This window comes from Meleagris gallopavo, chromosome 1 (assembly GCF_905368555.1).
Source record: "Meleagris gallopavo chromosome 1, MGAL_WU_HG_1.1, whole genome shotgun sequence".
Classification (NCBI taxonomy): domain Eukaryota; kingdom Metazoa; phylum Chordata; class Aves; order Galliformes; family Phasianidae; genus Meleagris; species Meleagris gallopavo.
This window is the reverse complement of record NC_139404.1, coordinates 45,594,982-45,612,904: the sequence shown is the minus strand read 5'-3', so window position 1 is coordinate 45,612,904 and position 17,923 is coordinate 45,594,982. Positions and strand designations below refer to the sequence as shown.

The following is a 17,923-nucleotide window of genomic DNA, read 5'->3' as shown; positions in this document are numbered from 1 at the left end:
AAAGAGCTAAAGTACCTTGGTCAAATTCCAGGGTGATCTTTCACACTTGCAAGACTAAACGTCATTGAGTGTCCCTGGAAAGTACCTACTCTCTGAACTGCCAGTAGGATAACCCTACTTTTGTCCTGGCATTTCCAAGAAGGACCCCAAACAAGTCCTTCTGAGCACAGTGCTGAGGAAGGCAGTTACTATGAACATAGTGATAACTGCAAACATCTACTGTAAAGTGCTTTCTAATGTTATGGTGTCTAAATAATTCCAGCACTCAACATTTTTTATGAATATTCTACATTCATACCTCTGTCTACGTGCAAAAAACAGCTAACTATAGAAACTGACGTGTGTAGTCTTTTTTAGGAACTAACGTTGTTTTCAATTTTTTCAATAGCGACAAACACAGTATTTCAAAAATTGCACAGTGAGTCTACCATGCCTCTGGGAGGACAAATCAGCATGTGTTACATCTCTAAGTCTGCAAACACTACTCTTAAGTACATTATAGTCAACTAGAGGAATGCGGAGTACCTCAAAGGGAAAAATAAAACTTATAGTAGGTAGTAACTACATTCTTCTTGTTTAGAAAAATTCTAAGATGCTGAAAATTGCTCATACTTAAATTACTATTAATTAAAAAAACCCATAGCTACTCCTTTCTCTCCTCCCTATTCCCTTTTCTCCTCCTGCCCTACAAAAAAAAAAAAAAAAAAAAAAAAAATCAACCTCAGAAAATTAGAAATGACTGTAATGACTGTAAAATGTAAACTTAAAATCCATTAAGTTTTGCTTTTGGAGGTAAATTAAAATTCCTTCTGTTGCCATCATACACAATAACTGGGAGCTTCAGTTTTGCTAATATTTGTCTAAAGTAACTAAATTTTCCCTATGTAAAAAAATGTTTACTAAATGGGCACAGAAAACACAGCCTTTCCCAGCAAACTAACTTTCTCCTATATTTAAGCATATCTTCTGCCCTCACTTAGGGACATACAGAGATTTTCGAATTATTTTTGGAGGTGCAGGAGTTTTTTTCCTTTCCACAGAACTGAATTACTTTCACCAGTGACATTTTTACCTCTGACAGATCACTGAGTTACCCCAGATTGTTGAGCTATTTCTCAGCATCAGTAACCACATCACACAGTGTGGTCACAGATATGCCTGTCAGATGGACTACTGGCTGTGGAGAGCTAATAGCACTCCAGACTACAACAGTGAGAGAGGAAACAATTCTGTGCAAGTTCAGCAGGACAGAGAAGGCAGCATCTCAGTACTTCTACCCAAGACTTGCCAGGATTCCCAAAGCATTAGCCACAGAAATGGCATGGGACGGGACGAGATGGGGTGGGATGGCTGAGCCTGAAGAGACTGCACAGATGCACAAGAACATAACCTATCCGGATTCTTCTTTCCGGTTCAGCATCTGAAAGTATGGAACCTGCCATTTAATGCTGAGCTTTGGAGCTCCTATCTCTCATGGGCATCACTATGTCTTTTGTTTAAAATTCTCAGGATTTTTAAAATTGATTAAGCTACCATCTGATCTAGTTCCTGTTTTATAAAGGTTAACACAAAAAGCCAAGAGCCAGATTAATAGAATAACAGCAAAATCAATGCAGCATGAGATTGGATGCACTAAATTCATCCTTAACGCCATCTATGACCTGTTGTATCTGCTTTCAATTTTATATAAGAAATTTCCATCTCCTAAATCCTTGGGGATACAAATAATCTAAGCCATTTAAATAAATATTTCCCCTTTTCACTGATACATAATAACCTGCTTCCAAGATCTTTCTTGAAAAAAACGGTCACATAATTTATCTTGAATCATTATGTGTGTACAAGTCAGAACTTGTCCATGAAAGGTCAATGGAGGGAAGAATAAAAAGGAACTAAACAGATTAAAAGGAATAACAGACCTAGATTCTGTTTGCAATACAGGTACAACATACAAAACAGTATTTTGCATGCAGCAAGATACACACACATTCTGACAGAGTTAGCATCCAGTGTAACTGCACGCTTTAGAAAGTGCCTTTGTGCCACCCTTGAAGTCATTCAATTCAAAGGGATGAAAACAGGAATGGAAGTACACCTTTAAAATGCCTTTCACGTTTTCTTCCAGTCCAAAATTACAATTACTACACGCTTTCTAAGCCCGCAGCCAGTTTTAGTAAACTGCTACTTACAGCTCTTGCATGACAGCCAACAGATGAAAGAGATGAGTGAGAGCTCTCATTCATTGCTGCTAGCAACCCACTGCCTTTCTGATCCCTTTCTTCAGAAACAAAGATTAGATGGGGGGGGGAATAAGGTAAAGGGTTATTTTTAAAAGTCCGTATTTTTAAATCACCATCCAGGAGCTGGCTGAGTTGAGCTCTTATTAGTTGCTTCTCATCTCACACTTGTTTCCATAGAAACCATCAGCGCAGCATTGCCTGCCTCTATCAGAAAGTCTTCAAATTCAGTCAATACCAAACCCCGTTGGACACGCGGGTAGATGATAGCAGCAGCACTGCTTAAGTGTTAAGGCTTGTGATGCTGGTCTCACTATACAGAAAGCAGATACATAAAACAGAAAAGTCACCTATATTATATTGACCAGACTGGAGCAGTAGCTGGTCCAAACCGCAGCTGCTTCCACAGAAGCTCTTCCCTTTTCTCCATCACACCCAGATGAATTCATAGGTAGGTTGGGATGAAGACCTCAAACTAAAACCCGCAAAAGTTGGAAAATCATTTAAATAGGGGAAGGTGTTTATGTACATTATCAGAGTAGCAAAAGGCAGTTGTCTACTAAACAGAAGACTTCTCCACTCATTGGACCATGTTTTCTGTTTCTGGAAAAGTATAGTGGGGGTTCCCACTCATATTCCTCAGGGAAGGACTATAGGGGAAAAAAACACATGACAGTGAATATTCAGTAGTATTGTTTAGCTTTATGTGTACCAAGAAAAGATACACTTTGAAGGCCTTTCACCCTTATTTTTCTATTTAATAAGTTCATCTGGAAAGAAAGCTCCTTCCAATGTCAATCATTCATTTTATAGAGGGAAAGTACTTGCTATTCATTATTTTTATTTAAATGTTATGCAAATTAATGACCAGCTGTCTTTTTAAAAATAAAAACCTGCTGCCACTTTTGCACCACCTTTATCCCTATCAGAATACAAAAAAAGTGACATTGAGATGACTGTCATGAGTCATCTGGTGACCCTAACTGACTAGTCAAAAGCAAGAGAAAGTATTATTCCCTACAGACTGCCCAAGGGGATTGCTAAAAACTGCAGGATGGTGAATTCCTCAGATCTAAAGGAGCAGGCATGTTCAGTGAGACAGTCACTCAGTATGGTTTCTCTGTCAACCACACCTAATTTCATTTCAGTTAGAGCAAATTGTTCTTAAAATAAATCTCATCTTCTCTCAGGCATACCCTGATAGGGAGAAGTTGGTTATGGATACAAAAACACAATAAAGGCAGCTACCAACTTGCTAACAACAAGGGAGCCTATGGAAACACTCAATCATTGTGGAATAAGAAGTGGTAAAATCTAATCTGTGGAAATCAAAAGAAAGGAGGGACTATCCTTACGTGTCTGAAACAGGCTGCAATAATACCTGAACATTATTCCTCCTCTTTGTACCTACTAGGCCCTCCACACCGTTTCCATTCAAGAGATGTTCTCAAAGCACCCCAGTTCACCTGACAATCTAGAAGAAATACAATTGATTTTTTTTTTATTTTATTTTCCCTCTGGATGAAAGCCTCAAGCTCTGCATGAAACATGTACATATTAAAACATCAAACTATACATTACAGAACAGCTTGTGAGGTTGGGTAAGTGTGGGTAGGCCAAGGGATTGCATAACATACATGATTAACATGTGAGTGGGATACGCCCACAATGCATGTTACAGATGCTCCATATCTATAGTTTTTAATGAAATGCTAGAACAAACCGAAAATCAAAATGTGTACCATACTGCAAGAATGCATTATGCATTACAGGCTTTTGTAATATCTAGAGCTGTGAAGGATTTCTAGATATGAAGAATGTGTGAGTACAAATATTAGATTTTAAGTGAATTTCATGGATATGGAAGGTGATGAACTGAAAAGAAGAATGTCAGTTTTGTTCAGTAACAATTTTGAAATCAATACACTGAATACAGATAGCAGTGATCTCAAGGTCCTTCTCAGGAAAACTGCTCTTTTTGACAATATCAGTATACATATATTTACACTGGCAAAATTTTGTGTTCAAAGCACTTAATAGTTCCTTCTTCCAGAAAGCAATTATCTAAAATTGTGTTCTTTGGCCTAGCAGTAAATAATTTATTTTCCAATAAAACATTTCAAAGATATAATCTGTGGTGTAACAATGCCCAGTAATATGGATTTTTATATTTTAATGCCTTTCACATTTCACTGAATGATAAGTGTGAATTTGCATTTTCATCATAGATGGAAAAACAAATTCTTCTCATATCAGTTTTCCTGGTACAGGACAGTGCAGTTCCTGTCTAGGACAATGCAACAATCCTACTGAGATATGCTAAGATAAGAATGTGTTTGTTTGACAGAGAAACTTAGTGCCCTCACCACATTCCCTGTTTTAATTTGCTGTATTTCTTCAGTTACGGAAACTTAGGTAAGTGTACTAGTTAAATGACAAATTGTAGACTGGTGCAGTTTTCATCAAGAAGCTGTTTCCAAAACAACAGTTTTCAGTTGATGGCCAAGTCAAGGCCTTGGGGCCTCAGTTCTCTGCTTTCCTGGAGGAGTAACAGAATTTAGATTTTGAGATGATGAAATTAAGAAGTAATGAAAATAAGATTGCTATACGGATTATTGGTTCAGATGACACTGCTGCCTAAATAGTATAGTTTATGCAGCAATATTTAAAAATGTAATGCCAGAAGCTGAGAATAACATTGCAAAAATGAATTTCTTCAGATTCAAGTCTGTGCCATCAGCAATGAATACACTGCTACCATTTTCTGATGCCAGAGGCCTAGAGGAAGGATGACAGCTGTTACTGAAGATAAAGATGATTTTGAGGAAGTGTCTGAGGAATTACCAACAAGAAATGAAAGTGCAAACTTACTTGATTCTCTAAAGGAGAAGGATGGAATCCATGTAATCAATAACTGCAGACTGAATAAAAGCAAACGAAGCTGAAGGATATACCTTGATGAGCTACAGAAAAGCCCACAGAGATCAGACACACCTCTGGAAGACGTAGCCTACTCATTTCAGCAGCTTGCTTGCAGTTTACTCAGAGAACAGCACTGACAGCATTAAAAACTGAATCTGGAATCAAGGGGGTCTTAGTGCTTATTTGGATTCAATGGGAATAGTATCTTTGTCTAGGAGACATATCTATAGGCTAATCTATGTGGTTTTGCAAGAAATTATATTTCCAGACTCGGGCAAGAAAATTTGTATCAGAACCCTATCAAGACGCAAAGGTAGAGGGGAAAAAATAGTAATAAAAGAAAAAATCACCCCAGTAGTCATTAGTATTTGATTCAGGAAACCACTGAGGTGAGTGGCTCTTTTCCCAGGCAGCCTAGAGGCAAGGTGGGCAGTGCAGTGCACCAGATCTGCATTTCCACAAGCAGTGGCCCAGCTCACAGATGTCCTGTGCCTGCACATGCCAAGGTGCTGAGCAGCCCTCCCCAAAACCATGGTGTGACACAGCTGCCTCTTGCATTGGGGCTTGAGCAGCCATGCAGTCAGCTGGATCAGGCGATTGATCTGCCTGAAAGCCAACCCTACCAAGGAAAGAAAAGACAGATTAGCTTTCAGCTGGTCTGCGAGCTTCAGAAGTCATTTCTGCAACAAAGAGGAGGGAGGACCAGTGCTTCTGGGGGGCATTGCAGGCCCAGGTCAGCTGAGCTACTTCAAAAGCTCTGGCTGCTCCAGGCACACAGCCACCCGGCAGCCAAGTGAGGACTCGCCCAGGTGATCCCAGCAGCCATCTGCGTGCAGTTTAGTGTGGGACAGCTCGGGCCTCAGTTCAAGTAGAGTCATGTTACTCAGCAGCTGCCCCCGAAGGTCTCCAGCCAAAGAGATCGCAATGGCTTCATTCTCACATTTGGCATGGAGACCCACACATCACTCAGTGTTTGGGGCCTGAAAACATTTGACATCATTGGTCAATAGTATCATCAGGATGATTGAAGATGATGAAATTGGTGCACAGAGACAAAGAACGCTGCTCTCACTCAGCCAGGCTCTGGCAGAACCTATTGATTGAAAGCAAACAAACAATACGGGTAACAATATTCAAGACAACCTTAAGAGTTTCATTCTGTTTGCCCTATTATTTCAACAAAATGGATGTTATTTAAAACTGTAATTCTCACAAAATGTATACTGACCACACACACTACACTTATATATAAAAGCACAGATATTAATCTTAGAAGTTATGAGAGCACAAAATTAAATAACAAACAGGAGAGGTGCCAAAAATTAAGGCTGATCGTGAGCTCAGAATCGGACTTACTTACAAAACTACCTCTTTATTTATAATATCTTTAATATTTTTAATACTTATTTTTAATAGGACCCCTCTCTCAATTAGTCTGCAAGACTTATACTGAGTAACGGATTATTTCACTCCAGTGACTTGTTCTCAGGCATCTTCTGCCTGTAAAGTGATATACAGACAATATCAAAGACAGGAAAGATGTCCAGTGGAGAAGATGGATGATATGCTGGTGATACCGTCAGATGTTAAAAAGATTTTAGCTACTGCCATTTGGCATCAAACTTTAAAGCCTTTTCGTGCAAGTAAAATAAAAACCAGCCAAGTCACTCAGATTCTACTTCCAACTCCCATGATATTTAAATCAATGAGAAATCTCAAGAGATAGACAAGTACTTGAAGTCTAGTGGACAGACACAGGAATAAATTAGTAGCCCTATACCAAGTAGGTAGAATCAAGAAATTAATTCATACACAGTTTTAACTTCATCCAAAATGCAAACAAATATGGACCTGCTTTACATGTCACAGCTAGCTTACACTGGGTACATGCAAAAGAACGTGTGCATATCTCATGAAGAACATGAGGGAAATTAAAAAAAAAAAAAAGATTTATGGGCATCAATTTATGTGTTATAATTTCTTCTCCTACTTCTCTTCCAAGATATGACTAGTTAATATTGTCAAGGAGGTTACACTGTATATATCCAAACCTTCTACAAATTATCTACAAGATTACATGCAAAACCATGCATGTTAAGGAGAAGAAATAGAGATTTCTCCAGTCTTACACCTTTACTTCAAAACTTGTACTATATGATAGTCAATAAGGTAGCTGTTGATGAGAAAGAATGATGATTAACTTTATTCACAGGGGACAACAGCGTAAAAGAAGCTTAAAAAGGTTTCCTCTTTTCCTGCAACAATTCGCAATTTCATGCATCTTTCTTACATAATGTTTAATACATGGAAAATCTGCTACAAAAATTGAACTGTAACACCAGTAATGGAAACTTGTTTCATAAGCTGAAGAGAGTCCCAGAAAATGCACTGATATATTTCTCTCACATTTTTGTTCTCCAGTGAGATGGCGCTGATATTTTTGCAGGCTAATGCTGTTGTATTATGTGTGACTGAAATAAGAAGACATAATTTCTGTATTCTCCTTTTGTAAGTTTAATTCAAGAGCTCCAAAGAAACTGTTTCAGATATTATGTTTGTATATAGAAAACCAAAATTTGAAAAGAACAAGGACAAGGAATGTCTCCTGATTCTACACTTACTCCAAAAGCAGTGCCTGCCTGTGTGTGCTGAAACTAGCTAACTTAAATATTGGTGTAAATAAGACAAAATATATGTACCATTCAACACAACTTATTTGATCATTATGCTATCAAATTATTTTTTTCATAAAATTAAAAAACTAGCTATTTTTCTTTACTCTATTAAAACAAACACCAAGCATTGAAATAATGTCAAAGACAAAATAAATACAATCTTAGTATTTTTACGTGTTTTTCTAGGATTTCTCTTTCAAAATCATTTTTTAAACATCCAGTAGTCTATAGGTCTTTTCTTCCGGTTACCTTCAAATAAAAAATTAAAAAAGTCTCCTGCAAAGTGAGCAGTACTTGCTTAACAGTTTCTGATTGTAAATAAACAGCCAGTATATGAACATCTGACTATTCTAAAGAACCTTTTCAAGAGAAACATCCAGGTTAGTTTTGTCACTTGTCGCTTAAACAAGTAGGAATAGCTAGTAATAACTGCTGCTCTTCAAAGAGCTGAAGCAGTAGCACTATTGTGAACAAACCCCAAGGAACTGCCTCTGCAAACTCAGCTATCAATCTAACACTGAAAGGCAGCTCAGTAGTTCCAAAAAGCTTTGCAAATTCCATTTCTTTGAGAATTTAATCTGATAATTATTATCTACAGAGTACACTGAGAAAATCTGTCACCACTGTAGATTCAAATTTTTAAAAGTCACCTGGGGAAGACAAAAAAAAATGGCACAGTGGGCTCAATAAAAATCCTAAGGCTTGCTCTTATCCTATTCTTGAAAGTAAGCTATGAAAAAAATAGGTTTGGGGAAATACCACTTTTACTTCAAGTGTAATAGTTTAAACATGAGCAAACTGAATTATTCTTGCTCCACAGCTGCTTAGCTACATTGAACTCTATTGCAGAAATATATTCTGCAATATTTAGAAGCAAATGGCTTTGTGTTTGTTTGTTTGTTCAAGCAGTAAAGTGTCAAGTACTAAGATAAACAATTTATCTGACTTTCCTCTCCATGGAGTAGTAGCCAATTTAGTAGAAAGCATATTAACAAACTTTTCATATTTTTTCTTTTTTTTTTTTTGTTAATACTTCATTAAAAAATAGCTTCTGCTATTTTGTATTCATTTTTACAACCTGCTGTTGTATGTACATTATAAATGACTACCAGAAATTTTGGTACAACAAAATTATTACTGCTCAGATTATTAAAAACTCCTCTACATTCTTAATTACCTGTTAGAACAGTTCATAGCAAAAGAAAGTCTAATGTATGTGAAAGACTAAGTGCCAGTAAAAACCACACAAGCAGGACATGTCTGATAGTAGCAGATATCTGACATTATTTGAGTACAAGGAACTTGTCTAGGAAACTGGGAATATCCTAGAGCCAAGCTACAGTTTATTTGACTGCAAATGTTTTTACAGTTAGTAATAATGAAGCAGCAGACAAACAGCATGAGAAATTGCATTCCTGACTTTTTAATATCTGTACAGAATAAATAAATTCATAATTGAACGATTATATATTCAAGCAGGGAAACAGAATGCTAGCCTTTCATTGTCAGCTGACATCCAGTCTCATCACTAGAGAGCACAAATGAAATGCTAATGGAAGAGAAGATGAATGCCAATTTCCTTCACTTTGCTCCAAGTTTCAGAGGCTCTCTACAATAAAAGATAGCTGTTCGTGGAGACTGGCTTGTTCCATACCATTAACTCAGAACAAAACATATTTTTAGTGGGACAGCAGTGTTTACTTGTAAGAGCTGATGAATTGTACACCGCCATTTATCACTTGTAGACAAAGACATTCAGGCACAATTTTGGACATAAATCAAGGTACATGCTCCTAAATAAAAAAGGGATTGCTAAGTCCCTAAAACTGCATAGATTGAGGTCAGATTGGCCATAGCAACCAAGAATGGTACTTAGGCCTCCAGTAAGACTTAGCAACCAATAAATGAGCTCAGATCTCTTTTCATCTCCACTGGTGTGAAAGCCAAAATTAAAAAGATTAGATCACGCTGCACCCATCACAATAGACTTCACAGTGAAAAAGTCATTTCTAGCCTTTGATTCACATCAAATAAATAACATTCATCCCTTCCATAATGAACAACTTTCAAAGTAAATTGAATCTCCATAGTGCCGCTTTCCCTTGCTGCACCGTATTTACATGACAATGTATCACAGGAAGCTCAGAGTGGGTCTTACAAATGGAATACCGAGTGCAAGGCACCTTTAGTGCTGATTGCAGTATGTTCAGCTTCAAAATGATTCCCATTTAAACATAATGCCCTGTAGATTATAATAAATATAAACAATGCTTTAAATCTTGCGGGATGAAACTTTGTCATTATTTCAATATGGAAATCACATAGTAAACAGCTCCCTCCCCCTTTCCTTTCCAGTCCATCCATTTGAGGATATTCAGCAAATTCAACTTTCCAGGAGCGCCGATGATACTATCTGTCCGGCATTTCCAGGAAAAGGCATGGTGCATCATTTTGTTTTGATTGTCTCTTTTCACACTACTGCTGTTCTCTCTCATATATATTTTGAAGTACTCCAACAATACTTTTTAACATTGCTAACACATAGGCAGTCTACTAACTACATCCTTTGTACACAAAGCAGCAGGTATTGTTGTTCTTCCTCTCCTTAGAGCAGCAGTTATTTGTAAATAGGTAACGCTGCACACAGCTGCAGGAATCTAACACAGATTTGATGTAGATCAGAAAACATACCTCACAAATGTTTGAATTTTATTGTCCTTCTATGCCCTGTTTTTCCCGCACACAATTTGTCATTACTAAAAATGGATAATCATTCCCCTCTTCTTGCAGCTTGCCTAAACTGACATTTAAAGAAAATGTTCACAAGCGGTAGATTAAAATAAGAGTTCTACACCTACAATAACAATATGCAGAAATAATTTCAGTCCTCTGCAGCAACAACTCATGTAGATTATACTATTTGAACTCAGCAGGGAACCTCATTAATTTTTAAAACTCTCTGACCCCAGTGCAGTTAAGAGTGTAAAAATAATTACAAATTAGGGTTGAGGGAGCACTGTTTTAATACTGCATGTGTACTATCAGCTACACAGCATTTTATTGCATATGGACATCTATTACAGCTAAGCATAATTTTAACTCAGTCAAAACACATCTTCATAGATACTTTTAAAAACACAAATGTTAGAAATGCTTTATTTTTAAGAACGTAACTATAGTAGCCACCGCTTCTATGCAAAACCCCTGCCTGCTTCCTGCAAACAGTCTCGTAACACAAAGCATGCAAGCACAGTTTTACAAGCTAGTAACAGCCTGGATACCACAGTAAACTGAAACACTTCTATAACCTGGCACATCTGAAAGCTAACAATTTCTAACTTATTTAGAAGGCTATAAAATACGCGTCTGAGGGTATAAATAGTCTCTCTTACCTAAAACTTGTCAGCAGAAAGATCCTTCTCCATTGTTGTCACCTCCAGTGCCCCCTCTTGCCACCATGGAGATTGGTTCTGCTATGTTTATTGCTGTGTGCCTCAGTTACAGCCGTGACACGGCTCTGCCGGCAAAGGGGTGTGTGCGAGTGGGTGCGTGCGGGAGCAAGGAGACCCCGCTGACTTTGGGACTGGGGATCTGAACCTCGGGCCAAGCCGGGGCTCCAGAAGAGCGATCAAAGCTCTGTCCCTCGTCAACGAGCAGAGAAGGTTCTGCTTCCCCCCCTCCGCAGCACGACGCAGGGCTGTCAGTAGGGATTCCCACTAGCGAGGCTCTAGCAGAGGCAGACCTTCTCCCGCATGCTAGTGCCTGCCCAGCAGCCCATGCAGAATACAGGTAGCTATTGTTCCTCAGACAGATATGTAGCCAGCCACTCAGACTCTGACAGATCTCAACAAACCAGTGAGCCTGCCTTCATTTTAACTCTTTATTTACTAGTGCTTTACTTTTTTACAAAGGTCTCATTCTGCTTTAGAGAAGGAGGGGCAGGGAAGGCAAAAAAAAAAAACACAACCATGAGACCATTGGTACATCATTCTGGTTCTGTTAAGGAAAGTGTTTCAGGTTTCACGTACATGGGAAGAAATCCTATACACATTTAGAGGCATTGATTTTTATTTTGGAATCTGATCTAGCCTAGTGTTGGACAATACAGCAACAGTACATCAGCTGTAAAACAGGATTCCAGTTCTGTAGGGTAAATTACTCCTGCTCTGACACCTTCTGAATTCTCATAATTCACAAGGAAATAAAAGAATTTGAAGAGACACCATTCATTTTTGCACAAATACTTCAGTTATTTAAAAAAAAAAAAAAAAGCAAGTAGTTTAGTGCAAGTGCTTCATCACAGGCAGGGTGATTTTCTACCAGCAATTGGTTTTCAGCACTGACTGGAAGAGAAGATAGGGTCTCCGACACAGAAGTGTGTTAGAGCACGGGCATATCCAGCCAATTAGTTGGCACCAGAGGAAGCAGATACTCATGCCTGTCTTGCAATGATCTTATTTTTTTGTAAGCTGATTTTACTTACACAGAAAAGATTTTTCTTTAGTAAGACATGGAGCTTAAGAACGTATTCACAAAAACATAATCAAGGAAGCTGTTAGATAAAATATCCTGACATTTATGCTTGGTGCTTGACTTTTAGCAAGTAATGTGTTATTATTTGAAGGACTAAAGATTCCGTGTCCTGGTTAAATATTGGATAAGCTCAGCCTAGATTTATACCTCAGTTTTAAACACACTTTTCTCCCTTCTTCACTCTAAGCCAGTCCTTACTTCATTTCAAGCAGGTTGCAGTAGAATGCGCATACTTTCTTTTGGGTGGGTTGGCTGGATTGCTCTAAAGCAATTTTTGAAATGTGATGGTAGAAGATTACAACATTATTTTTTCCCACAGCAATAAAATGTGATTTGTGAAATACAGATTTGTGGGTTTGTTTTGAATAACCAGACTGCTAACAGAATTGCAAATTAGAGACATGATGTCAAAAACCATATTTTAACCTGGCAGATGCTATCAATTCAGACAAGCCTCACCAACAATTACATAAATAATCATTTTATCAGTAACATCATAAAAATCTGCATGTGCTTTGTTTGAAAATTTGCCAATGGTCATTTTATAGTGCTTCAGAGTAAGTTTTTCTTCATTCTTTGAGAATTTGGTTAGACTTCTACAAAACTGCCAGGCATTCAGTGCTTTTCCAGGCTCTTACAGTGCAGCAAGGAAATGAGCAGACCAGCAAGAAAGCAAATCAGTGTTATTCAGGGCAATGCACTCTGTGCAGCAGAGTACCCCTGGACCAGCAGATGCATTTTAAAGAAGGAGGACTCAGCATTTGCAAACCCTGCTGCTGTTTTGTCACACAGTACCTGATCTATGTCAATGGGAATATCAGTCATTAGAGGCTGAGATATCCATTGGACTGTACTTTTTCCTCATCACCTTACAGAAGTGCCTAGCATCGTGCAGAAAGAAAGCTCTAACTTAAAAATATATTTACAAATCAATGGTGTTCTTCAATAAAATATGATTTCATTACAAATTCTGAAGCATTCTGCATCTCTGTCCTTTCTCTTTCAGGCAAACCAGTAAAAGTGGCCATTAAAACCTAACACATAACTAAAAATTGCTGAGGAACTGCCTGCTGGGCAGCCTCTGTGCTGCTGGGTGCTGGCGGAGTCAAGCCAGCTGACAAGCTGGCTGCAAGGCCACAACTACAACAGACACGGAAAACAGCCTGGTCCCTTCTACTCTTTCCACCATGCTGACAGCACTGCAAAGTGGGGACCATCCACATCGCCCTTAGAAAGGTCTCAAGCACAGCTGTAGATCATGTGAGGCTTCTGAGCATGGCCATATCTGGTGTCAGCCTCTAGTGAGGCCTTGCTCAGTGCAATACCCTGGGATATTCTGCCCTGAATGGAGTCTCCCACAGATCTTCCAATGTTGTTTTGATTGCCTCTTAGCTGGGTAGCTACACAAATGCACGCGCCATCTAAAAACAACACATTATTAAAAAACAAGAGGTTGTGAGAGAATGAGGAGGAAAACTTTCCACAGTGAGATAACGTGAGCTGGACACCATGTGGGAGGACGGAGAAATCTGTGCTTTCTATGAGTGTCTGACTTCCTCCCCAGAAACCCTTGCCGTTTTTGCTGGAATCATCCCCAGGCTGTATCCGTGAGGGAAACAGCTTTCTTCAGGTTTTGAGACAATACTGGAGGAAAAATACTTTCCAAAGACCTTCTGCACTTTCTGATGGTTCCCTCTTGGCAGCAAGATGATCCTGCCTTCCAGTCAAGTCTACCACAAATAGCTGATAGCAGCCACCTTACTGTGAAGCGTGCGCTATGTGATTTCTCTAAAGGGCAAAGTTTCTTGATACTGAGTAGCACTAAGTTTTTGTTTGTTTGTTTGTTCCTCTTTTAACAGGAAATGCACACAAGGCACAGATCTTTTGCTAACGTGGGAGGAAAAGCAAGGTGCGTGTAATGAGCACAATGTTGAATATCTCATCTCATATAAGATAGGATATTTGAACAGTTTGAACAGATTTCTCAGAAGGAGAAAGAAAGGCATGCCTGCCCTGCATAGCAACCTGTGTCTGAGGACACTGCTTGTGACCACACAACTGTAGTAATTCCTTTCAGCCAATCCACACAGTCACACTTGTGTGAACACAGCCACGTGCCAGCACTGTGCACCCATTTTCCTTCAGAAATATCAATTTAATAATTCTTTAGTAATTAGCTTTGTATTAAGAGATTATTCATACCAGATATAAAAAAGCACAAGTTTCAGTAACTAACTGCTATACAGGTGAAATATACATCAAGTACCCCAGCACATAACCTCAATTAACCTTTTGCCTTAGTTTGCAGACAAACTATAAAAAGTGATTTCTCACTGTGATCAAAAATCAGGTTTACAGCTTCACATTGTTTGTGGTTTGTTTTCTGTACAAATGAATATGGCACAAGGCAATCTTTATGAGCTGCAATTCAAATTTTACTGACTTTGTTTTGATTTTCTTTTCCTTCATATAAAAGTCATTGTAAAACACGATATATGAAAGCACTGATATTTTCTTTTTTTTTTTTTTAATAAATGTATTTTAAATGTGGTAACTAGGCATTATTTATCACAGAAAATACTTAAAAACATAAGATAAGAAATACCAAGCTGTAGAAATATTTAAACTGGAACAAGTGCCTATTTTGCTTCTGCTGTAGGAAAGTACAGTACATAGTTTAGAAAATAACTTACAATTAACATATGCTTAACTGTATTTGTACACTGTCATAGAAAACAACGAGGTGTTACAGTTGATAAAGTGTCCTTAGGCTTCCCAACATTTTACATCTATATCATTAATGAAATCGCTTTTCTTGAAAATGCTCTGCTAAAACAGCACAACCTTTCTTCCCCCTGACTCTTTTCACAGAAACATTAATTAGAGTATTGCATTCTCCACTAGATGCTTTGTGATAGCAAATGTCAGGGATTAGGACTCAGCAAGATAATTACAAACATTCTACATAACAACATAGGAAACTAGCATCAAAGATGCATTTCACCCCTTCATGTTCCTCACACAGATTACACTTTTGATACATGATCTGTTGGGAAAAATAGGTAGTTGACAGTGTACTCCCCCCACCCCTCCAAACCCACTCTCCCCTCAGCACACAATTACTTTAGAGCTAACATCAGCAGAATGAATCAAGGTTCAAAATAAGGCTTTTCATTTGTAACTCTTCAGATTCTGAATCCCAAATACACACTTCACAAAACCTCCCTCCACTGAACACTGAGCCCCAGCACTTACCTAGCTGTTGGTATGTGAATTACAACCACAGGCTATATTTGTGAATTAGAGAGTAAATTAAACAATTTTAGAAGCTTATTTTTAGAATCAATTTTGTACACAGTTCCATATCAAGACAAGAAATAAACTTGAATCAGACTTTTCCTAAAAATGAAACACAATACAAATGGGATGAAAAGGAACAGAGTTCCTCTGGTTTAAGTAGGCAGACTACATTACAGATATTCCAGTTTGACAATTCACCTGTTATCAGGAATTTGGCAGTAGTTCTCATCAGCTCAAAGCCCATGTGGACCTACCGTTTCAATTGCTGAATCACAGGAATTGTTGCTTTCAAAGGGCCATGAGTAAAGTAGCTGGTTGGAGAAAAAACAGTCAGGAGTGCCCTTGCAGCTTCAAGCCTCCATGTGTAGTTTTCTTCCTCAGAATCTTTGATAAAAGTCAGAATACAATATGATTTATTGATGCAGCAAAGTCATTATGATTCAGAGCAAAAAATGTTATTGGACTTCCCTCCAGCTAGTGCTGTTTAAGGAAGCCTTTAAAAAGTAATTTAATTCCATTCCACAAAGTCAAATTTTCTCCACAGATAATTGGTTTCCATTATATGTATAAAAAGCTACAATGAAGCCAATAAGTCAAACTATATCTTTCTTAGGATTTATATTTATTACAGAAAGATTGACCTGCTTTTACAAGAATTATATTCTCTTTTTCTACTGTTCACCTGAAAAACCTTACTGTTAGTAACGTAAGTACATATTATAGCAACATTCACCAATGTACCATGAAATTTGAATATAACCAGGAATTCTTCTGATCTCTCTCATTTATTGCCAAAAAATTTCATGCTGTCATCTGTCACAGATTAAATCTTCATGTGTTAACTTTCTCAATGTGAGTTAAAACATTCACACTACTTTCAGAGCTTGAGCCATGTAGTTGGAAAGTACGTACCTGGCTTTGGTCAATATTTTAAAACTAAAACATTAAAACAAATATTAAATTAAAGTCTTTTAATGTGTATATATGAGTAATATCTAGTAATGTGTATTACCACTGGGTATGTTTATATTCAAACAGCCTAGGAATACCAGTGCTTTTTTCAGCATCTTAAAACATCAGACTTGCAAAGCTAATAGACTAATTACAGCAAAGCAACAAGACAAAGCAATTCAAAAGCTAACAAAGTTGGGAAAGCAGCAACAGACATTCATGTTTTTCCATAATCAAAAAACTTAGCCAAAACCACAAACTCATTCAAAGCCCTAATCCTACTTGCAAGTTACACATGACTAAAAGTAACCTCCAGGCTAAAGCAACAAATGAAAAAGAAATACTTACCAAATCCCTCATCTTGCTTAGAATTCATGTCTTTTTCTTTTCTTTTTTTCTTTCTATCATTTCTTATTTTTTAATAAGACCAGGAGATTCAAATTTGAAAGCTGTATTAGTTACTGTCCTGTTCCTGCAGCTCTTCAGTTGTAGGTATGGAGGAAGCTTGGCTGGTATTGTTTGGAGAGAAAGACAGTGGCCTGTGTAAGCCAAGAGGCTCTGCACTGTCTGAGGATCTCTGCAGTGCTCTTAAACTCCTCCACAGAGACAGGTATTTGTTGCTGTCTGTTGTCCAAACAGGTTCATCAGAGCTATTACTGTCACCTTCATTTTTCAGTCTTGGAGGCCCTACGTGCTGAGAGGAGAGAGGTTTCTTTCTTTCGCTATTTATTTGCTTTTGGATTGGAGGAAGAGGCTCCGAGATTTTCAATTTGAGATCAAAGACAGGCACGTAATGGGACGCAACAGAGTTTTCTGAAATGTGCTCAGAATAGCAGTCCAAGTTCCCACGTTCAGTGCTCGCAGCTCCGTAAGCTTCATAGGGAAAGAAAGAGAGATCGATAGATAGACAGATACATGCACGCAGACACGCACACATTTTAAATATATTAGTTTTCCCCCTTCCAGCACTGCAGTCTCTCTATTGTCAAATAATAACTGTATCTGAAAAGAAAGCACTTAATAAGGCTAAGGTCAGACTGCTTAGACTTGGCATTTGCTGCGATAACAAATCAGAAATGATAGCATCGTACAGATTTATGAATTTTTTGCCCCCGCAGTCACAAACATCAGACGTTTACTTTATAAAGAAAGCTTTTAGATTCTTCCTGCAGTTTCCATAGTGATTTCATTTTTTCCCTTTTATCACAGATTGGCTGAAGTACTGCTACCCTTTGTGCCTTAAAAGGCTTGTGCTACCGACTCTCGATACAAAAGCACTGATGCTAATGCACACACCAACACACA

At 38.0% G+C, this 17,923-nt stretch overlaps 1 long non-coding RNA gene across 2 annotated transcripts in view; it reads right to left on the bottom strand.

Moving 5' to 3' along the window:
- The window catches only part of LOC146545280 (uncharacterized), a 76,502-nt gene extending 58,896 nt beyond the window's left edge, over positions 1–17,606 (bottom strand). Inside the window, exons 1-2 of one of the 2 annotated variants that reach the window (XR_014883237.1) lie at positions 16,967–17,606; positions 15,922–16,051 (exon numbers count right to left, since the gene is read on the bottom strand). This is a non-coding gene — a long non-coding RNA (uncharacterized LOC146545280). Of the gene's footprint in view, positions 1–11,226; positions 11,627–15,921; positions 16,052–16,966 lie in introns of those variants that run through there. The other variant, XR_014883238.1, reaches the window with a different exon arrangement.
- Between the last annotated feature and the right edge of the window lie 317 nt (positions 17,607–17,923).